The sequence below is a fragment of the Rissa tridactyla genome, chromosome 2 (assembly GCF_028500815.1).
Source record: "Rissa tridactyla isolate bRisTri1 chromosome 2, bRisTri1.patW.cur.20221130, whole genome shotgun sequence".
Taxonomy (NCBI): Eukaryota; Metazoa; Chordata; class Aves; order Charadriiformes; family Laridae; genus Rissa; species Rissa tridactyla.
Genome location: NC_071467.1, coordinates 150,953,234 through 150,976,699, shown reverse-complemented (window position 1 = coordinate 150,976,699; position 23,466 = coordinate 150,953,234). Strand labels below are relative to the sequence as shown.

The following is a 23,466-nucleotide window of genomic DNA, read 5'->3' as shown; positions in this document are numbered from 1 at the left end:
GGGAGCTGTGCCAGCGCTGGGGGTCCAACTTGGTGTCCCCATCAGTGCAGTGCAGCGCAGCTTGTGTCCTGCACTCAGGAGATGCTCACCACTCTCCAAAACGCAGGCTGTGCTGGGGGGACAATGGTGGTGAGGCCCTGGTGCCACTCAGGACCTCACCATTTGGCAAGGCATGCGGGAAAGGCAGGAGGCACCCAGGGATCTGCGGAGGGTTTTGGGGGTAAAAGAGATGGACAAACAAGGGGGGAAAACCCTCTGGTATTTTTCAAGTTGATGGGTCTGGTACTAGAGGTGGAAAAATGAAATCCAAATTTCTCAAGGTATTTTGTTTTCAAAAAGTGGAAACTTAAACTACAGGTGTCATTTTTTAAATCCACTGGAAAAAAGCTTGTCCAAAAGTGACGTTTTCCTGCATCAAATGACTTAAAAATCATCAACAAAATCCCGTATTTTTGGAGGAATGGTTTTAAGTTACTGAAGTCCAAGTAGCGTCCCCACTGCAGATGCTTTAACACATGCCCACAGCACGTATATGGAGCTGTAATTTGCTCTCCTTTGGAGCGTCTTCATTGTTGGCCTTGAAGCTGCAGGAGAGCTGCCTTGTTACCCCTCAGCAGAAGGGGATACAAAGTACGATGCCACTGTCCAAGAAGTGCAAGCACAACTGTGAAGGCACGCAGACCTGCAACACTGAAAGCTATGGAGCAATTCTGCAGTGCTGTTAATATCATTTGACGTTCATCTCTAATCATCCATTTGTATTCATGGTCTTTTTACTTGCTAGAATCCTCTGGCAATCTTTAATCAAAAAATAAAATTCATTTCCCACTTGAGATCTCGGAGAAACAAGGTAAAAATGTAATTTGCGTGATAATCATGGTCTCCTTCAAGGAAAGCGTAGGATCTGGATAAATTAGCCACAACCTGGCAAGGGTAAGAATATCCATCAAATGTTTGCCTGCTTAATTCCAGAGCCCAGGTGATTACAAAATAGTTGTTCTGTAGAAGCCAGGAGAGCAACAGCCGAAGGGAGAAGCTTTGTTCTGGTGAGTTCTGCACACCGGGAAGCCCTGATGAAGTGGTCACAGGGGAAAAAATGAGAATAATCACGGTCTGCCCTCCCTGCTACTTCAGTGTGGCAATGAGGCAGTCGAGGGGGGCAGTGGGGCAGGCTGTGGGGGACTGCGAACAGGTTTGACAAGCCCCGGGGGGACCACGTGGAGCCTGCCTGGGAGAGGGGGAGAAGCCAGTGACCCTCCCCAGGCTGCAGCTCTCCAAGAGGAGATACCCTTGCCCTCACCCCAGTGAAGTCTGGGAAGGAGGTTCGTGGCACCAGGTCTCAGCACCTTTATAGGCAATTTCTATTTTTCAGTCTCAGTGTCTAGTTCTTATTTTAAGTTGGACCTTTTTTATTCAGTTGCAGGGTAGCCGTGATGTCCCATGACATGCCACAACGCTTACAAAAACCCTCAACAGTCCAAGGGCAAACAGTGACTTCGTTGACTAGGAACACTCCTGGTTATTTCCGAGTGCAATGGGAGATCCTGGCCTTCCTCCATGATATGTCCTTGAGGAGGATGTAATTACTGAATTGGGTTTTGTAGTCTTTTTGCTGGGCGCGCTCTGACTGACAGCCCGGGCCAACCCGCGCTTCTCTCCTTCATAATAGTGGAAGCTTATCTGCCTGCAGTGCCAATAAAAATAAATCATCTGGTTGCCTTATGCTCCGTGCAGATGAAAACAGAGTCATCAGTGGTCTGTGTACTTCTGTGCTAACTTTACGCCCACAGCATTCTTTTTTTTTTAAGTCAAATTGCAGGATTTTGAAGAGGCTACTATGTACTGGAGAAGAACGGAGGGCTGAGGCTCAGTGTGTGAGAACGATGAGGTTACAATACATTCATTGTTCAGTTTAAATAATGGTTTTTCAAATTAGGCTTGCATGTATGAATGTAATGGTCTCATTGACTAGAGCAACGCACAATAGGCCACCCACAATTTGGGAGAGCGCTATGAGTTTGTCCCTCTGTGGGCAGGCATCACTTAGTTTTCCATCCCCATTCTGTCAATATATCTTCAGCCCAGCCTTAATCTTTCCTTCTAGATGAGCTGGAAGCATATCTGGATCACATAATTTTCCATGGTGGCCTCATGTGCAGTTAAAAGATGTTTTCAAGTTGAGAGTCCTCAAAGCCTGGAGAGTTGAGACCTGAACCACTCATCCAAAATCCAGCTTCAGCATTTTCCACTCATTCAGTGTGGGAGTAAATCAGGATTAATTCTTCTGAAGTCAGGGATTTATATCATTTTAAAGCAGGAATAAGCGAACATGCCTCAACTGTCAAGGGGGAACCACGTAGCAGGTAAATTTTTTTACCATGTACTGCGAGTCTCAGCTTCTTTGCAGTAGTTTCGTCATCGTCCCTATTACCAGTTCCCCTACTTTCATAGAAAAGTAAGTGTGCAAGCAGCCAAACACGATGCAGCTTGTGGAGGAATCATTCCCACTCAGGTCGCATTGAGATAAAATTGTATAACTCAAAGCCACCAAGGGCACAACCCCCAGCTGTATTTCCATCTGGAACATATGTCCTTCCCCCAGCACTTTTAGGGGAGATGCCTGGACAGGTTGTTATTTATGTCGGTGCAAACTGGTGGTACCAGGCATGTCTCCGCGGTAGTGAAGTATTAGTGTCGGCATCGTTGCGCAGCATATATATGTGATGAGATAATAGACATCTGGCGCTGAGTGGCTACTGGAGCTCTGTAAATCCCTTGTTTTGTAGTTTTGTGCAGAAAAGCTACCTCCAGCACAGTATATGATTGTATAGTCTGGAGTAATAAATTAAAGATTGTTGTGGTCCTTACAAAGCTCTGAGCTGTGTAATGCTGCTTTTGGGACCCCAGCTTAACACTTGTGTCCGGATACCCCTAGGACGTTGGTGCCTAGAGAAGGACCCAGGGAGTCCTTAGGTGTCTGTGGGATTGCTTGTAAATCCCTAAGGTTTGTTTGCTTCCTCACATTCTAGCATTTTGGCTGGCCCAAGCAGCTCAGTGTCTTGCCCTTGGGCTGGATGTCTCCCACCTGAGACACCTGGCTGAGTCTTCACAGAATCATTGAATGGTTCGGATTGGAAGGGACCTTAAAGATCACCCAGTTCCAACCCCCCTGCCATGGACAGGGACACCTCCCACTAGACCAGGCTGCTCAAAGCCCCATCCAGCCTGGCCTTGAACACTTCCAGGGATGGGGCATCCACCACCTCCCTGGGCAACCTGTGCCAGTGCCTCACCACCCTCACAGTAAAGAATTTCTTCCTGATATCTAATCTAAATCTCCCCTCTTTCAGTTTGAAACCGTTACCCCTTGTCCTATCACTCCACTCCCTCATCAAGAGTCCCTCCCCGTCCTTCCTGTAGGCCCCCTTTAGGTACTGGAAGGCTGCTATAAGGTCTCCCCCGAGCCTTCTCTTCTCCAGGCTGAACGACCCCAACTATCTCAGCCTGTCCTCACAGGAGAGGTGCTCCAGCCTCTGATCATCTTTGTGGCCCTGCACTGGACCCGTTCCAACAGGTCCATGTCCTTCTTGTGCTGAGGACTCAAGATCTGCACACGGTACTCCAGGTGGGGTCTCACCAGAGCGGAGCAGAGGGGCACAAGTGCCTGCAGTCACAGTCCAGGCACCCCGTGTCGCTTCCCTGTCCCACATCACTGCTGGCAACTCACTGTCCAGGATGAGGGAAGTGCTCACTGTTTTCTGGGCCCAAACAGACGCGAATGCCACATGTCCCGCTTCTGGGACAGGAGAGATGAGCGTTCAAGTCCCTCCTCCAGGCACAGGCTGTGCATTGCATCCAACTGCTGTTTAGGATACACATCCTAAAAACTTATGTTATTAACTCAAGGTTAACAAATAATTAACCTTATTCCAAATTAAGGAGATTAGAAATGCCATTAACATTTACCATTGTTGAGAAGCACGAGAGTAAACACCTCATTAGAGAGCGCTGTGACTATGGCGAACCCGCTGCAGGCCATACAGCACGTTCAATTCTGTGACGGGGCATTGCCAGCTCAAAATCCCTCGGGATGGGTACGGGACCAAATTCAACTCTCTCTTGCACTGCCCTACAGCTAAACTGACTTCAGTTTGCATCCCTCTGGCTTTATGTGGTAAACTGGTGGGATATTTGATCTTCAGTACCAAGAATAGGAATAAAGTGTCTGATTCCAGTGCATGATATTCTGCAAATATCTATTTGAGTAGCCGCGTCCGAGTAAAAAAAGAAATCAAATAGAGGGATGTGGAAAAATATCTTTATGCCTATAAAAGGATCACTTCAAAACCGCAGGATTTTGTATAGGAACCTTTTTCCTTAAATAGTAGAAACAGTCGCCGGGTGCATTCCATCAGTGTAAAAAATGGGGGTTAGAGGGGAGCTGCCGTGTCCGGCGGCAGTTTCCTCTCCTTCCGTCTCTCCCTTTCCTCCCCCCACCACACGTGTACCTTCTCTTAGCCCCAGAAATGACTTGTAGGAAGCATGAAAACAGTATAATTACAATATATATATTTATATGCATAGATATAATCAAACCCATATACATATATGCCACGCAGTTAGAGAGGAACTGCACGGTGGGATTTTTGTGCGTTGCTCAGGAAACACCTTTCTGTCCCATTTTCCCACCAAGATAAACAAAACCTGGCAGTGGATTTTGCTGGGCGGCTGAAACCCCGGCTCAGGCTGCTGCTGCGGGCTCACATCTGCAGCCTCCTGCCAGCCGCTGGCCACCAGGCAGGGGAATGAAACCCCAACGCTCTTCGGCAGTGCCCCTTCCAGGGCAGTGGGCCAAATCCTGCCACAAAAAACCCTGCTGACATCACGGGGATTAGACAGGCTGCTAATCAGGACAGCGGGATTTGTGTCAATCTTTTACTTAGGATGCGATACCGAGCGCCCCAGCGGCCAGCGTGGGGTGGCTGGTGCTGCGAAGGGACCGGGTCTCCCTGGGGGTGAGCAGCCGTGGGAGGTGGCGCTGGGATTTGGGGTGCCCTGCATGTGCTGCCGTGGGAGGAGCAGGAATGTGGGACCGGCTCTCCCAGGGCATGGGACCCCAGTGGCTCTCAGGGCAAGGGTCCTGCCGCTGCCCTTTCCATCTCGGGGCTCCCAGGCCAGCAGAGAAGAGGAGGGAGGAGAAGATTTCTGTGGCTTTGGGGCTCACTGGCCCTTTTGCAGCCCATTTGTCTGAGGGTGGGATGGGGAAAGGAGTCAAAAGGTTTCCATCTTCGAACTGGAGATGGGCTCAGTTGAGACCAAAACCTTTCCTGGAGGCTGTTCAGAAACCAGGGTGATGTTTTTAGTACTTTATAAGAGGAAGCCCAAATGTTCACATTAATATGATGAAAATGTCATGCAGAAGGGTCCCTGGGGTCTCAAGCTGGCTCCAGTCCCTCCCTCCACCCCGTGCCTAGGTCAGTCCTTACGGATGTCTGGATAACCTGTTCTTAAAAATCTCTAAGAACAGAACCGCCACAGTCTCCAGAGACAAAGTATTTCAGCGTTTTACTACTCTTACTGTTAGAAACATTTCTTAAATCTGTCTTAAATCTTTCTTAACTCCTTCCCGACCAGACCCTGTACACACCCTCATTGAAATTTTAGCACATGGCTGCTATCTACAGCAGGAACGGAGAGCAGTTTATTTACTTTCTTTTCGCTCAGCCTCTTATGTGCCTGAAAGCCATTATTTCTCCCTTCAGACATCTGTTCTTTAATCAAACCCAGTTTCTTTAGCCTACCTTCCTGCACATACATCTTTCTTGAGGAATAGCATCCCCATCCACAAAAAAGTCTCTAGGTGAAGTCTCACACCAACAGGGGCAGCTGAGCAGAGGGAAGGGGGATGTCCTACAGGCTGTATTTCTATTTATATACTCTGCAGTGGAGTTTGGGGGTCTTTTTTGCAACGGTATGACATTACAGGTATTCAGTCAGCTCTTGACCCATCATGACCTGCAGGTCCTTGGAGCCGATCGGCAGCCCGGGCAGTCAGCCCCGGTCTAGCTCAGGGACACCAGGGAGAGGTGCGCATTCATCCCTCCCAAACCGCATCTTAGGGCTTTTTAGTCCCTATCTCCAGTTTGTCGTTCCTGCAACCTACAGCCAGCCCAACACCCGCCGCAGCTGCAACAAGCACATTGCTCTACTGTTCCATTTCCCAAGCTCTCAAGGACAATGTCGGTTAGCTCTGGGACAAAGGGAGACCCTCAGGGTCCCATTCAAGGCACCCCCCTAGTCAACAGGGATGTATTGACACCTTCCACACACAACTTTGCAATGGCTTCACCCTTCCCATAATGGTTTCACTTCAACCCCATTTTTGCTGCTTGCTCATGGAAAGGGATGGTACTGTCAGGGTTTGTAGAAACCTGGAGGAATATGTGCTGGGGTGAAAGTGCACCCACTTACCCGGCAGGCGAAGGCTCGGGTGGCAGAGCCGGTAGCACCCATAGGATGGGGACTGTGGGAGCCACAGGCTGCACCGCACCCCACCGAGCAGAGAGAGGGGGGAGAAGCCGCTCAGAGCATGGGCCCTGCTGTGGGAAAGCGTCGTAGACCCCAGTCTTGGGGTGTCACGAGGACAGGCAGGGGCTGGCAGAGTCAGGGCTTCAAACGGGGCAGGGGCTCTGCTGCGGAAGGACAAAACACGTGAGGGGCTGGAGAGCTTGGATGAGGAGCAAGGTGCCTGCCTTTCGGTGTATACAGCTCAGTTCTGCCACTGTTCATGTTAGCAGCCTCACAGCGGTAAGAGCTGTGCATACAGCTGGTCACCTCCAGAATGGCTGTTTCTGCTTCATGGACCCTTGCACCTTTTGCCAGGTCCTACCCTCTGCAGAGGGCACAGGCCTTGTGCTGCACATGCACAAGTTTCTAGTAAAGTTGTTAGTGCAATTACAAAAGAATAAAAAGTACCTGTGCTGCAATTGTTCAACTCCCTTTTCAAAGAGCAGCACATACAGCCGGAGACACGCTGCTGGAGAAAGCATGCTCCACGTACTGGTCTAGCAAACACCTCCTGAACATTTTTTAATGTGACCTGGCAGCAGTCCAGGGTAAATGGCATGTTCTTTTTCCAGTGCTTTGGCCCAAAGGGTGTATTTCAGAGGCTTAAAAGAACAGTCAGTCAATTAAATGTGATAAACGAGGCCATTTGTCACCAGCATTTTAGCTTTTCTTTTAAAGTATAAAACGAGATAATGAGCAGGGCTTGAAGAAATCCTTTGCGGTGTTGGGAGCCAAGGGCACATGATATACAGAACGGATTTTCTGCCTCTCCCATCATGAGAATGCGATCTGACAATACTCCCCCTCATGACACAGAAATCAGAGACAATGTTAAGAAGGAAAAAAATCACTAATAGATGAAAAACCAGTGACATGTTGCAATGAAGATAAGAAAAGAAATGCACTTAGTTAAGGGCAAATCTACCCCCATTGCAAACTTCCCATTGTAGACGCTGGTGAGTAGGAGCACTAATACAGAGACAGCTGCACAGTATCTTTAGCTTACAAAAAACCACCTCAAGTAGCATAGTTGCCGACACATCAGCTAGTCAGAAAGAAGCCAGGAGGGTATGAATCCAGGGACAGGCGGTGGCTGATGGAAAACGTGGCTCACGCCTCCCCTTCCCCCAGCACGGGAGAGGGGACATGACTGTGATGGGCTGTGTGAGCTGGGGCGTCCTGCACAACGTGGGGGTCCCAGGGCTCTGGGGCTCCGGGTGGTGGGAGGATATTCCCCCTGTAATGTCCACAGTTACACACAGCACACCCGGACACGCCGTTCACTAACAGCCACGTAGGCAATGCAGTACGGGTGTGTAGTCCACAAGAGTGGTAGCCCTTAGGTGGTGTCCAAATTAGGGTAGGTTTGTATCCACGGCTGGGGGATAGAGCTGGATCCAGAGCCAGAATGTTTCCGGCTCTCTTTTTAAAAGTTGCACCTTTCTTTCTGGCACATTCCCTGAATGTGTTTCTCTCTACTCACTGTCCTTCTCTGTCATGTGTGTCTAGGAATTAGAAAACATTTACTCCAATGTGTGAAACCTCTCCGCAGCTGCGGGACATGAACAGACTGACTGTATTGACTGCATTTCACATTGGCGTCAGCACCACCAGGACGGTGCTGCTCCTGCACCCTTTTCCCATCTCCCCTCTGCATCTACCCACTGGTACTACCACAGTAAGAAATTACTCTTTTCTTCTAACTTGTTTCCTCAATCAATCATCAGTTTATACTGAATACATTGAGGCAAGAGCGACAGTAAGCAAGGTTGTGCACAAACATGAACAGATATTTGAGATGAGAACCACTGACAGTTTGTCTCTACAACCTATGTTTTATTTATGTCTGCACTGTGCTGTCTTGGCAGGATTTTATTTAGTCCTGGGATGAAAACCCTGCCTTCCTGCAAACATGGACAGCCTCACACATGCCTCTGACGTTAAATAAGTAATATACACAGTGCACAGGCGCATATATTTTAAGAAAACTACCCAGATGCGCCAGCAGCAGGAGGCATCAAGGTAACTCAAAAGACAAAGAATTAAAATCTTGTTAAAGGAATTGCATGAAAGGAAGTCCCAGTGAGGTACCAAACGAGTAAACGCCAAACACACATTTGGGCCAATGACTCAGCATCGGGTTAGCTGCAAGTCAATGAGTTTTCAGCTGATAACGAACTTTGCGCGTGGCCTTCGATGGGGCTCTGGGTGGAGAACAGCCTCCCCAGCACCCCAGCGACCCCGCAGCCGCAGCGTGCAGCCAGCTGTGCCCACCCCGACGTTGCCACTCATGGTGGCTACCACATTAGCGACGTCTGCACCCGAGGGGATTTTTCAGATGAGGCTTCAAACAACAGGACCAGACCCTGTGCTGTGTAAAACTGCTGGTAAGAGTGGTCTGTCTGTCTCCGCCTCCCCTGGAAGCAGGCTCAGCCCCAGCCCATGGGTTGCTCCGGCTAAGGCTTGCTGAAAGGGTGGGATAATCCTGCCGAAGCCCTTGGTGGGCTGCCCAGTTCCTCTCCTTCCGACTCGCTTGCTTCCAAAACAAATTCTTGTTGCAAAGGCTCAGGCCCTTTTAACTCCACATTCCTGCTTGTAACAGGATCCCTTTTGAAAAGGAGGTGAGCTGGTACAACTCAGTGAGCTCGAAAGGAAAAAGATCCCAAATAATTGTTGGAAATGATTGGAAAGAAATATCTCATAGAACAACATCCTAAACCAAACAAAGGGCCGAATGGTTCAGAAGCATTTAGCTGTGAAATGGCGTGTTTTCAAAAACACAGGGACTTACCACGGGCAGGCAATGAGGTGTGGGAGTCAACGCCAACGCCTTTCCCTTCCTCGTGCGGAAAGCCTGTGGGGCTGCTGCCTGCCCCTCCGGGTGGCTGCATAAAGGTACGACCATCACCCACCTTCACCAACAGTGGGAGAGACCCACCGCTGCGGTCTCTCGCCATGGCCCAAGGAACGAATGGTCCGTCCCTTCTGCAGCAGAGGTTTGCTGGCATCCACCTCATCTGTCTGGGTTAAGCGAGGAGGAGGTGGAGAGGGAGGGGGAGGTTCTGACTCCCAATTTACAGCCTTACAGCTTCAGGAAGATAGTTTCTTTGCAAACGGTTTCCCTGGTTTTCTTTCTCCTGTTAGCTCTACAGAACGTTGAGCATCTTTAAAACTGCATTAGCTTCCCTAAGGGAGGCTTGTTTTCAGATCCTGTCTCAACTCGATTTGGAGCAGGGACATCAAAGGCAAGGCAAGTCTGGTCCCCTGTTAACCTGGATCCATTTGGAGCTGGTCTGGGCAGTTGGAGCTTGCTGTGGTGATCACAGTCTTTCGAAATATTTACTTATCTGACTGACAAGAGAGTTATTTAATAAGTTATGAGGTCTGCAGTTTTGTGTATACAATTTACAGTGCTATGATTGATGCTGGTTGCTGTTTGGAGAGAAGCGAGACTGATTGTATATACTGGGCTTCGTTTTGGGGATTTCAGCCCCAGCACTGGGCAGTGTTGTACCTAATATATAACAACAGTTAATCATTTGGACTCACATTGTTTCGGTGTTCATAAAGCCACACAAACATGGCCAAATTAAACCAATGCGTCTTTGAGCAGACCTTGGCCATGCAAACATCAGGGGTCTCTGCCCGGTACAGCGGTCACAGTGCCCATCTCTGCTCTTGCCCTGTGCCTATGCTGCCCACAGCCCTCCAGCTCTTACCGGGCAGAAGGAAATATCTGGTTTTCTGGGTGAATACCTTCTATTACAAGTGTGCAGGATCACGAGAAAAGCCTATTCCTTGGTGGAAGAGGTCTTCCCACCTCCAGTGAAGCAATACAGGAGTGATTGCTGTGGCTCATGGGTGCGTGCAGCCCAGCTGGTGGGCCAGAGCTACTGTAGATGAGCACAAGCCCCCAGGAGACACTAGAGCAGAAAAGAGAGGGCATGGACTAATGTTAAACTGAGAGGGAGTCAGAGGCTTTGGTTCAGTTCATACTGGAAACAAGTTGTTTCAGTTCTGAACCATCAAAATGTTTTGTTTCTGGAATTACGTGACCTGTACATATCTGAAACAACGTTTTCAGGACCATGCAGCTCCCTCAATTTTTCTGCAATTTGACTTACTGACCTGATTGTGCACAAAGACAAGGGTATGACTCTCAGGAAACACGGGGGCCAGTGCAGTCATGTGCAATGCAGGAGCTATGCAAGAGCTACTACTGGAAGGCAAAGCTTGGAAGGAGAGGAAGAGAGAGCCCTTTCATGCTACCAAGCAGCTGTCCAGATTGACTAGTACAGGCAATAAATTAAAAAAAAAAAAAAAAGATTTAAGAACTTTATTCTGGAAATATTCTTTCAGACACATTCACCGTCAAAGGTCTACACCAGATGCTGTGAATAAAGAACGTGAGGAAATTAAAAGGAGGGAATTGACCCTGACCCTGAGACGAGGTGGCTGGGTGAATGTCAGCTGGATGAAGGCTCCACATACCCACGCAGCGAAAAATGTGCTTCCTCTGAACAGAGCAAAGTAATGAAGTATTGCTTTGAAATTATTGAACCGTGATACTACATCCACGTTGCTGACGATGGCCTTGTCTGATGGAGAGAAAAGTACAAGGAGGTCTTCCCAGTTCAGACTGGAAAAAGGAAAAGGATGTCTGAGGCAGACTTTCCACATATTGCATTCACCATGGAAGGAAAGTAAAACTCAATGCCCTCCTGATGTTCAAAACTGTTTCTGCAATCATCCTCAGCCACCAGAAAAGGCTAATTGATCCCCCAGCTTCACCAACAGCATTTGCTCTCGAAAGGATATATCTTTTCATTTAGTCTGTTCGAATTTACACTTAGAACAAGAAGGATCTTAAGCAAAACGCAGCCTGCCGCTTCCTCCCAAGAGACCCTCCGGAGATGCACTGCACTTAGAAAAGTAAGTGAAGGTTTCAAGGGGACCAGAGGGATAGCAGGCTGATGGCACCACTCTCAGTCTCCATGGAAATGTGCCTTGATGTAATTAATGATAAAAAAACGGGACAAGAATAAAAATGATTCAGAGAAGCTCTGGTACTTCTCCCCTGTTTAGGTCCCGTGATTAAACCCACATAGAGCCTAGAATGGGGAGATGAGGTTCAATTTTAGCTAAGCATAACAAATTATCTCCTTTGCACTTCTTTTGCTGATGAGTAATCCAATTCCTACCCAAAGTAATGTTGACTATGGAGATTTTGCCAATATCTGATTCATAAAGTTGCTGGAAGAGTGTGGGATTAGAAATGCAGAAGAAGGACAGTAGCTCTGCACCACTTATTCTTAAACACTGATAATTTCGGGCAAACTTTTTAACAGGTAACAAGAACACAACCAAATACTTCAGTGAAAGTCCACCTTTAGCTAAAATAAAATACAAATGGCCTGCTAAGTGAAGGGTTTGAATCTTCTCTTTTATGTACAATATAAATATCTTTTTACTTTGCATGATGAGGATTTGAGGACTTCAACCGAAGAGTTCAGAGCATGTTTTATGTGTCTTGAAGGTTGTTTGCTCAGAAAATACCCAGAACTGCAGGTTCTGAAGTTATAATTTGAACACTATTGAAAGGTATCGGCAGCCTCAGCCTCACGCCCCCGGCCGTTGAGAGTCACAGAGGGTTGGCATCCCCGTGTTTCCAGCCCCAGCCGTTGTGTGTGGGTACCATTAGGAAGAGACGTCTCTCTGCAGCTTTCCTGTGTCTGAAAGGAACCTATTCCTGGAAGTTATGGGGTTGTTGAGTTCCTGGGACAGAAACAATATGACTGCTGAAACTCTGCCTTGCAACTCTGGGAGATGCTGGCACGATTTGAGGGCTGGGTGTGCGAGCCAGGCACCGGCTTTCTGGGCGACGGGAGCTGCAACGCCGGCAGAAGGAGATGGTGGCCCACAGCGCGGCGGTGAGGTGGGAAAGCAGTTCAAATACATTTAAATAAAAAAAAAAGGCTGGGGTCTTTTATGAAAGGCAGTCTTGTACAGCAATTTATAAAGAGCTCAAGGGATGTTATTGTTTAAATAAATATTTAAGGGAGATTCCTCTCAATTTAAACAGAGCGAGCTGTAGCATGTGGAAAGCAGCAGCGTTTGATTACATACATGCAAGAGGCCAAAGCAAACCGTTATGAACAAAGGTGGCGGAGGAGGAGGAAGAAAATTCATTTGATTCTGTTTCTCCGAGACAGTCTATTGACACCACCTTTTCTGCTTAGTGCCAGAGTGCAGCAGGGGTCCAAGCCCTGGCAGTCCCAGCAGCGGATGTGCCAGGCAAGAAAGCCATTCGGCAAGCCCCGGTGGTGTTTTGTCGGATGAGATGGCTGGGGATAGAATCTAGCGCAGGTAAAACCCTGCCCGGACTAGTGGCCTGACATGCAGCAGCAGGACTGCGTGCCCGAGGAGAAGGGGACAAAGGTGGGTATGGCTGACCATGTGTGGCCCATCTTGTGTGTTGGCCCGTCTTTGACAGGCGCACAATCACAGCCTTGATACCAGAGGGCTGCGCGTTGCAGCACGGGTTCACCTTAAAACCCGGCTTGGTTTGGTTGTTACAGAGCTGGAGTGGCCTCGTGGGGTGAGCTCGGCACAGCCAAAGCTCAACGCCGTGCGCTGTCAGAGGCTTGATACAAGGAGGTGCTTTCTGCCCTGCAGGTAGAATATGCCAAAGGCATAAACATCCAACCGGCGGTAGCAGAAAAGACGAGAAAACAAGAGAAATTCACAGCTGAGGGACAAGACATCTAAATAAAAGTGAAAACATGCTAAAAGGCCATAAGCAGTTAAAAAACCCTCAGTGAGTTTGAGGTTATTAGGAACTTACGTATGTCATGTCTCATACATAGATTTGGACTATGGGATTCATAAAGGTGCTATAAATGAATTGACAGAAAAGGACTTAGGGGAACCCATGACACTTGCCTCAGGGTGGGAAATCTGAATTTATGTCTGGGTAGGGGTTTCCCAAATGGTCTTCACTCTAGTGCAAAAGGCTGAAATGCTCATCTTCCTCACCTTCTTTTGAAAAAGGTAAGGCCTTTGCCTTATCGGAAATAAGCTTTTCTTCTCTGATATAACTGTGTGTTCACTCTCCTTCTGAATTTAAGTCACAAGCCAATAGAGCACCAAATAAATCACTTTTCCAAAGCCACCTTTCCTGAAACTGGAGGATTCTGTAAAGGTCATGCAGCCCAGATGACACATATTTCATGGATGCATCTGAAGACATGGCAGATCCACTGTACAAAGTAGGACATGATTTACTGTTTGGATTATCAAGATGGTTGATACAAGAATAGTCAGCCAGGGCTGTATCTTGGTAGGAGACAAAATCTGTGCACCCATTCATGAACAAACTTCTTTGATATTTCACCCTATCCCATGTCACCGGACAGCAGAATAATACGAAGAGAAATCTTTATCTGTGGTGCAACTGCAGGAAGGTAGCAAGCTTCTCTCGGGGCTGGGATCAACCTCGTTCTCTCCAGCCACGGGATCTGGGGACCTCAATGTTACTGTACAACCATCTTCAGATACCCAAGGCCGTGGCACGGCTCAGGACAGAAGACCTGGCCCACACCATCTGTGGAGACACGGGAGTCTGCAGAGCAGGTCAGGGCAAATCATTTGGAAAAGAAAGCATTAATTTCCGAGACAAAATAGTTCCTGATTCATGACTGTTTGGAAACAAATGAGAAATAAGAATTACAAAAAAAGCCCCATTCTGTTCTTTGAGGAACCACAGAATTAACTGCTTGTACATTAGTTTCCAGCAAGTACTAAGTCCCAAGGCACAGTGTTGTGATTGTTGAACTAGTCATGTCACACATACTGGTTTAATTTAGACGAAAACAGTAGGAAGAGTATGATGGGATATAGCCAGTAGCTAGCTGGGAATAAACGTGGGATAGCAGCAGGGTCTTAGTCTCAAGTATGTCAAGCAATTCATCAAGCAGTGATGGTTTTGCGTTAGCACCCATGAGGTGACCTCACTTTTTCCCTGGGCTGTGTGCAGTGAAAGGAACCGTCTGGACCAGCCAGGATTGCAGATTAGGGGACAGCAGCTCTTCCAGAGCTGTACAAGAAACCTTAAACACAGACCTGACTGCTTCATTCATGATGTTGCTCCCCACTTGTAATCATCACATCAAAGTGGTAACAGCAATGGCTTCCTGGATTTATTTCTTTTGTGACAACTTCCACAAGGACATCCCCAATAAATATCTCCAGTCCTTGGACTGTCAGTCTCCACTCCGCCCATCCACTCTCATCCAGCATCAAAGTTTAGGGCACTGTTTGCCACAACGTCCAGGCAAGCACTTTCTTGTTTTCTTCCATGATACTTGGGGCAGCTGCCCATAAGCATCCACCACTCCTTTTCCTTTTCTGTTTCAGTTCTCCAGTGAATCCCTGCTTAAAACTCCTCCTTGTGATGTCCTTGACAAAGGTGAGACTGTTGGTTTGCAGTGAGCAGTGCCTGTCATGCTGGCCAACGCTATCTCACAGCTTCTTAGCACTCCTTCATCTCTTGGTAGCTGTCTGTAGGTGGCTCTGGTCTTCTCACATTGTCAGCTCCTGTGGAGCAGTGGCTATTCTTCTGGTCTTTATTTCTACACTGTCTCACACAGCTGAGTGTGCATGGGGCTTCCAGGAGCTAATGAGGATTATGAAGTTTCACTGCCTGGCTTTGTGGAAGAAGAGCCATATGGGATGCTCCATAGCCTGTAGCCATAAAAGAAGTGAAGGAAACCACCTGTCCCTGCCGCTCCATCAGGAGCAGAAACAAGCCGACCGCAGCTCCCTACCTTTCAATGTGGAAATCACGTCAAGTGGCAAAATGGAAACCCTGACATTTCACCATCTGTCTGCGAATGCTGCATATGTGTTGCATACAAAAATAGGCTATAAGAATACTGTTAAAACTGAAAAACCCATGAGGCAAGAGATGCCAGAATTAGGCCTTGTGCTACGTGTTATGATACACTTGTTAATTAGATGATCGCACAGTATTTTGCCAGAGGTCTCAGCTTTATCCCATGGTACAGGATGGACTGTCTTCACTGGAGAAGATGTTATACAGAATTTTGTTTTTTCCTTAGTGTTTTTTCCTTTTTCCTTTCCTCTCCTAAGACCAAGCCTAGCCTGTGGTCCTAGGCTTTATTTACTACCCAAGTTCTTCTCTGAATAAAAATGACTGACTTTCCCACACTGGGCAAATTGCAGTGGCCCACCTGCCTGTAGTATCCGGGTACTTCACAAGTGTCTCTGAGCTCTATTACCTCTGTCAGAGGTGTGGTGGTGCTTTAGACGCTTGAACAAAATGGAAACAGAGGGAAGACAAGTAATACAAGCAACCAGCTTGATCACATCAGGCACCAATTTATCAGTGGTCTGGCTTGGTCACCCATCCCAGCTGTCACCCACCACTGTCACCTTCCCTACAGGAAGACCCATGCCCACATCCATCCTTGCAGGCTTCACAGGTCCCGCAGCCCAGTGCTTCAAGGTCATGAGCTGAGACCAAGGGGTGGCCAACAGCCATAGCTGGGGACGGGGCTATTCAAGGGTGTTCAGTGTCAGGTGGCACTGGACATGCTAGGGGCAGACCTCCCATCAACTCCTACCCCAGGAGTGGTCATTCAGTGGTGGGGTCTCATGGCATGTGCAGACAGGGGAGCACACCCCACAGCTGCTGACTGCGGACTGGGGAAAGCCTCAGTGCAACCCAGCACAAAAGACCCTGCAGGGAGAGCAGGGCTGAAGCCAGTTCTGCCAGACAGTGCTCTTCTTCCCAAGAAGGGACCATGGATGGAGCAGCTCTGGTTTCACATCAGGCTCTGGCATGTTGAGACTCTCCCTATGGCTCACACCTTGACACACATCTCTCTGCCACACACCCAAGCCCTCCAAGCCCCTGGCTCCTCACTTGCACCATGTAGTCCCCATCTCAGTCTCATGCCATCCTTCAGTTTATCACCCCTTTAGTACCAGACCTTCCATTAGTCCAGCATCGCCAGGGTCCCTGGCCCCTGGCTGTGCAGGAAAGGTGTCAGGAGTGCCGTTCCCTGCCTGCCTTTCCATTGCCAAACCACTCTGCCCTAAGCAGCATTGCAGGGAGAGCCCAGGCTCATCCTGCTCCTAGGACTGGGGATGGCTTTTGGGCTGCAGAGGGGGGACACAGGTATCCTGGTCCCTGCAGAGCTGTGGGGAGGCAGCAGGAGCAGCAGGAACTTGGTAGCACCAACTGGGTGCACAGGAGCACTGGGGTCGGCACTGGGAGCTGCCAGGATGCTGGGCTGAGCTCGCTCACGTGGGAAGAAATCTCAGCAGTTTTTCACTACTCAGCCCCAGCACATCCCTAATAAGTTGCTATTTTTTCCCTTCAAAGCCTATCACTAAGCCAAATTGGAGCATATTTACAAAGTAAAAAAAAATAGAAAAATCACAGTCCTGACCCAAAGCTGCCAAATTTCAGATCTCTACTCCAAAGCACAGAGGGATAAGAACTATCCAAGGAAAGGATCACCAGGTTCCCCCCTCCTGTTTCTTCCTTTCTTTTTTTTCCAGTTGGACAACAATGCGTTTTTCCCTATGCTCATTCTTGGAAATGGCTGGACAGTTTTGGCTGAAATTTTCCAGAAAAGAACTTAGCCCGAGGCAGATAATCAAGTTGGAAGAACTCAGTCTGAACGGTTCAAGTCTGGTAAAGTTATAAGCAACTGTGAATGCGGTCTTATAGCAGGACACATACGAGTAACCTTAATCATAGAAGCTGCATGCAATCCCACCTTTGATGCATTCAAAGTTATAATAGCTAATGATGCTGTTCCATTCAGACGCATCTTATCACGATTCAGATATGTCACCAGGAAGAAAGCTTTACTCAGTCATCCCACTGAGCCTTCCCACACCCCTTCCTACTCGAGCAGCTCTTCCCATCTAACAACTGGTGGTACAAAAAAACCCACAGTTCCCTCGCCTCCAATATTTGCATTTGAGCTTCTGCGTCTTGGATAGAGGCAGCTGATGCTAAAATGGGATTGCTCTCTGAACTAATGTATTCAAAATTAATAAAAGAAATAAAGCAACACACTCCTCTGGCAGGTTCCCATGCATATTTTCCATAAAAGTTCATTTTTCCACATGAACAAATTGTGAGTATGTGGGGGATTTGCACTGAATCTTGATACGGAGCTTAGAATTCTTGGCACTGCTTGGGACATTAAAATGACATCAGCTCTGCTTTCTATATTGAAGTTTTATAGTTGCTGCCTGACCCCATTGCTTTGTTCTGCGCATATTCTCTCTCCTGCGAGCTGCCTCTCTGCCACGGTGTGAGAGCATCATGACACGCTGTGTGTTTGCAGTACTTCTAGCCCTGCCCGCCTCTCCCTGTGCCGGGCACCCGAGTGATAAAGCTGCATTTCTTCCCCCAGGACAAAGCAACATTGTGGGTTCAAGGGACGAGGGCACCTTTGCCAGCCGAGAGGCTCCCCGACAGCGTGGCAGCTCTGTGCTGAGGGACCTGGCGTGCCGAGCAGGGTCCCCCTCTTTTCTCTGGAGGAGCAGGGGAGTGGAGTGCGCGCTGCTGGGGTGACGGGGTGACAGGGACCAGGGGAGGTCAGTTCTTGCAGGCAGGACACTGTGAAACCACCCTGCCTTGCTCAGGGAAGGGAAGGTGGGAGTGCAAAGAAGGGGAAGAGAAAAGGGATCATCCCTAGGTGGGAGACAGGACTTTCTCCAGCACTGGCAAGGTAGCACCTGGAGCAGCGTTTGTTCAGCGCCGCCTTGGCGGATGGAAAGCACAGGTGCCCCCCCAACACACACTCTCCCGCATGCCAAGGGAAGCGGCAGGCAGTGGCAGCACTTTTTAAAATTAAAACACAAGATCTAAGTAACAGTGTTTCTGTGTCATCCAGCCGCATGAGCCACTGTGTTTGAACACCATGGTGCAGGAGGATTTGGTACCCCGGCTCCCCCGTGAATCGCGACGCGGGGAGAAGCGGGAGTGTCGGGGCAGGGAGAGTTAACAGAGTCCCGGCACTGGGAGTACAGCTCCACAGGCATTAGCACGGACATCACACTTGTTTCCTGGATTTCAAATAAAAGAAGGTTTCAAGGAAAAGATGATGCTTTCCTACATCCCCTGTGACTTGGAAAGCAGTAAGAGCAAATAAAGACAGTTAATTATCTGGCACGCCACATCCAAACATTTCTGAGAGCACCGCTCTGCCGTTACTGTAAGAGTCACGCTGGAAGAGCATTAGCATATACTCTGTAAACAGACCCAGTGCCATCCTCCACCAGAGCCCCAGCCTCCCGCAGCGGGATTACAGCAGCTGGACAAACCCAGCAGGGACTATACCTGACAGTCAACAAAATGCCAGCTTTGCTTTACTCTTCCTTGATCGCAATAGTACCTGGGTTTGTTATTGCCTACATTGCCTACGTGCTCAGCCTCTCTAGCGAGTGACGGAGAATCGTTGCTGCGTGCTTCTCTGTGCCAGATTATCATTTTATCATTTCATCATTTCACTGCTGTATGGAAACAGCCACAAAACCAGATTAACAGTTAAAGATTGTGAAGCCATTTGCCAAATGCTTCTTGTTCTATAAGCAACAACATTTTTACAATTGCATTTGCAACAGCAGTTTTGCAATCCCATTTATACTCCCCTTTACAAGCACATGCAGCTGTATACGGAACGCAGAAAATCCTTACCTTGCGTGCCCAGAGGAGAGAGCCTGGTTTCCTCTCATGGATCAGAAGCAGGATGAAAAACAAACCCGAGAAAGCCCCTCGAACAGGCTCATCTGCTGAGAGTTGTCTAAATCCCAAGCCTGCTCCCGCTAGCAGCTCTAAGTTTGTGCTCTGAATAGAGGCTGTGTTATTTTAACCACAGGATTTCTAGTCATGGGGGAGGAGAGATGGATTAAGTACGTTTGCAATCTAATGCTTCACATTTACCTCAGCTGAAATGAACTACTTTAAGCCTGATGTAAATAAGTACTGCTAAGATATAAATTTCAAGAGCCCACTAACCAATTATGCTTAAACTAACAGGCTAAATAACTGTGGAAAATTCCAGAGGAATAAGATAACATACTTTTGTGTTCTTTCCTAAATAAAAGGCATGTGTGGAATTTCACGCTAGATACTACGACAAGTGAGGGGCAGCAGACGAACTGTTCAAACCAACCTATGTAAGGTGCTGTACCTCGTAAAACAAAATTCCCAACACCTGTTAGCGTGGATTTCAGCAGGCATCCCAGCAATGTGGGGGTTTGTGGCTTGTAAAAAGTACAGATATGAGGGATTTGAATCTAATATTTCAAAAGAGCAAATAAAGCTCTTTAAGGTAAGAAGGCAAGATTTTAAAAGGCCACGAGGTCTGTAGTTCTGCGGGAGCACAGACGTTATCCCGCTGCACAAGTGCCGCCTCCAACAGGGATATAAGCTTGATACCCTCCCTGCAGCTCGGGGATTGCTACGGAGGTTGTTAAACGCAGACAAAATATTGTGCCCAGGACACTGGTTTGGGTTTTTTGTTGTTTAATCCAGCTCAAACTCTGCCTTCATTTCCTGGATTGTAACACTTTGGTGCCGCAGCTGCTGCGGTTGCAAAGCATGGCTCCAGTCCAGGCTTCCAGGGCCACCTCACAGCTGATGGAAAAGAGATCTATTCACTTTGTGTGAGGTACAATTTGTAAATAAAATCCATTCTTAAACTTTGGGCTGAACGGAGGAAAACAATTTGGAGGCAAAACACTAGAGGAAAGGGGATAAATCCAAATTTGTCTTTGACAGCAGAGGCTTCAGGAACACAAGTTTAATTCCGTTTTGAATAAAACCTGGGTCTATAAATAACATTATCGTACACTTACATAACCTTCTTCATCCCAAAGCGTTCCCGGGTGCTTTGCAGATGCAATCATCTTGTCTGAAAACCGCCGGCGGACCTCCCGCCCCAGAGAGGAGGGTGGTGCCGTCCGGCAGTGCTGGGCAGGAGGGAGGCAGCCGAGCATCCCGCCGCAGCTCGGCTGGCTCCCCTCCTTCCGCAGGGACTGGCAGCCGGCCCCGGACTCACAGACAGGGCCCTGCTCGTGGGATGCTGGCCAGGAGCATGGGGCATCAGCTTCTTGGGTCACCCGGGTACTGGAGCCGGCTCCGATGTACGGGTCTGGTGTCTTTAACCACCAGCAGTAGTTACGAGCGGTTCCCAGAACAGACTGGGGCATCTCCGGAGATGTCAGCCTACTTCCCAGAGCTCAGGCTGAGCTGGCTGAGCTCCCCCCGATGCCTGGGTCAGCCTGGCTCAGCTGGGCTCAACTGAGCTTGGGTTTTTGCAGGGAAGGCAACTTGGATCGCAAGCGTCTGTGCCACCAGCCAGGCAAGGATGTGCACCCGAGCTAGAAGGAAAATGTCCCCAAACCTCCCACCAACATGCCTCTGGTCCGTCAACCACTTTCTCCTTCCACCAACAAAGCGGCTTGCTCCACCCCAGCTGGCTCTCTTTGGCATTGCTGTAATCACCATAAGATCAACCCCACTGATGTTTCGGGGATCTTATCAACACTTACAAATACCTAAAGGGTGGGTGTCAGGAGGATGGGGCCAGGCTCTTTTCAGTGGTGCCCGGGGACAGGACAAGAGGTAATGGGCACAAACTTGAGCATAGGAAGTTCCACCTAAACATGAGGAGGAACTTCTTTACTTTGAGGGTGGCAGAGCACTGGAACAGGCTGCCCAGAGAGGTGGTGGAGTCTCCAACTCTGGAGATTCAAAACCCGCCTGGACGCGTTCCTGTGCAACCTGCTCTGGGTGACCCTGCTTTGGCAGGGGGGTTGGACTAGATGATCTCCAGACGTCCCTTCCAACCGCTATCATTCTGTGATTCTGTGATTCCCAGCTACAGGTTCTACCTCATCCTTGCATGGGACCCCACCAGGAAAGCAGGGATGAGAAATGCTCCCAGGGAAGGGGCAGGTGTTGCTACAGCCCTCCTGGGGGAAGCTCCAGCTGGAAGAGCCCAGGTCCCCCAGTTTGCAGACAAACTGGTATGACAGGCACCAGACCTATGCACCAACATTGCAAGGAGAGGACTTTAGGAAGAAAACAACACTTCTCCTTTTCTTGTGTTCCCTGCTCCACCTGGATGGAGAATCTCTGCATGCACAAAGGAGGTGTCTGTGCTGCAGAGGGGTATATTTTTCATTTTTGCTTTGCTGGCTCGATAGGAAACAGCAGGAGGAAGAGAGGCCAGTAGAAGTTGCTCTGCAGTTTGACCTGAAAAGAGACCATTTTTTCCAGAGAAACTAAAAAAAAAAAAAAAGTGGGGGGGATAAAGCAAAAATAATTTTTAATTAAGTGAAAGCATTTGATCCTGATGCATGATTTCATTTTTCAAGTTTATCAATCTCTTAGGTCAGACTGTACCCAATTTACAAAGAAACAGCACTTCAAAAACAAACATAAAGGAAATAAAGAGTTTCATTTCTAAAATGTCAAGGCAAGACATTTCAGCATTCCAAATTACTGCTGTTTCTTTGAGATGTGGAGAAGAGCAGTAACAAAGGGACAGGTTTATTGTTCATTTCTAGAATCCTCCTCGTTTGTTCTCCTCCTAGACAAGTCAACAAATTGGACCCAAATTCACAAACCAGTTCCTTCAAGTTTGTATTTTTTATCCCAAAAAAAGCCCCAAACCCCAATCATTCTGTCTGAAACCTTTTCCAGCTTTAGGCTCTGACACAGCAGCCAGCATTTGGAAGTCAAACACCTGCCTATTGATGAAGTTTTTTACCTTTCTCTCGTGCCTTGAGGCGGCTCAGAGCTGCTCCCTGCCTGGCGTGTCCTCCTGCTGCAGCCCAGACCACAAACGTGCCCGCTGCCTCCAAAACAAAGTCAGCTCCGCATAGTTTCCTACAGCTCTTTCCCTCGTCATCCAACCCTAACATTACGGATCTTAGCTGGAATGGTTCTTTCCCAAGTGTAAACAGCAACAAATTATTCCCGGTCTGTGAGAGGAACGTTCCCTTTCAGCACCCTCTGTGTGATACTGGATATTTCTGCATCCTAATCACACCGGGCTGAGGTCTTTAAGCTGCGGTGCTCACCTGCCTTCCATTAAAGCCTGCAGAATAAAACATGGCCCATGCTAGAACTATTTAGGGATTCAATTTTGCATTTCAGTCAGCACTGAGATGAATCAAGCAACAAATGAAAGGAAATGTGAAGCACAATGAACTGTACAATGAAGTACAATTTTGCAGCAGCAAGAACTCCCACACTGGCCTCCCCTTCTGAGATAATGGGATGAAGAATTCATAATAGAAATTGTTGACGGGAAATTGCATGTTAAAGGAACCTGAGTAGTTGCCCATCTATTTTGCATGTTTTCTCCCCTTTTTTTTGTAAAGTGAACTGAGAATTAGAGGTAAAAAGTTTCTTTTGAATTAGGAAACTGCTTCTAGAAGTGATATTGCCAGTCCACACTGTTAAAAGATCTTCCATTAGAATCTGCACAAAATGCCATGATTGATCTAGAAAACACAAGCTTCTGTGCAAAAAGCCCTTTGGGAATGGTAGCAGACCACATTTTCACACTTCTGTTCTGCAGTTTTGACATCCGGTACTTAATTCTGTTGTAGAGGAAAGCAAATGTTTTCTTTAATCAAAGTACTCCAGGAACTGAGGCCCTGAACCAGCCCCTTCCAGTATCAACTACCGTAAGACAAAAAATTGTGATAGTTGTCAAAAATGAAAAAAATTACAAGTCAAAAAGTGAATTCAAGCTGACATGTCTTGAATTATTTCCTTTCTGGATTGCAGTGCTTGTTTCTGTTCTATTTATTTCTAAAATTATGTCAATCACAACT

At 48.0% G+C, this 23,466-nt stretch overlaps 1 protein-coding gene across 1 annotated transcript in view; it reads right to left on the bottom strand.

The window, feature by feature from the left end:
* The window catches only part of JCAD (junctional cadherin 5 associated), a 68,300-nt gene extending 48,858 nt beyond the window's left edge, over positions 1–19,442 (bottom strand). The window contains exon 1 of the mRNA XM_054191861.1: positions 19,310–19,442. The gene's annotated coding sequence lies outside the window, so the exon portion shown is untranslated. The remainder of the gene's footprint in view (positions 1–19,309) is intronic.
* Positions 19,443–23,466: the final 4,024 nt, after the last annotated feature.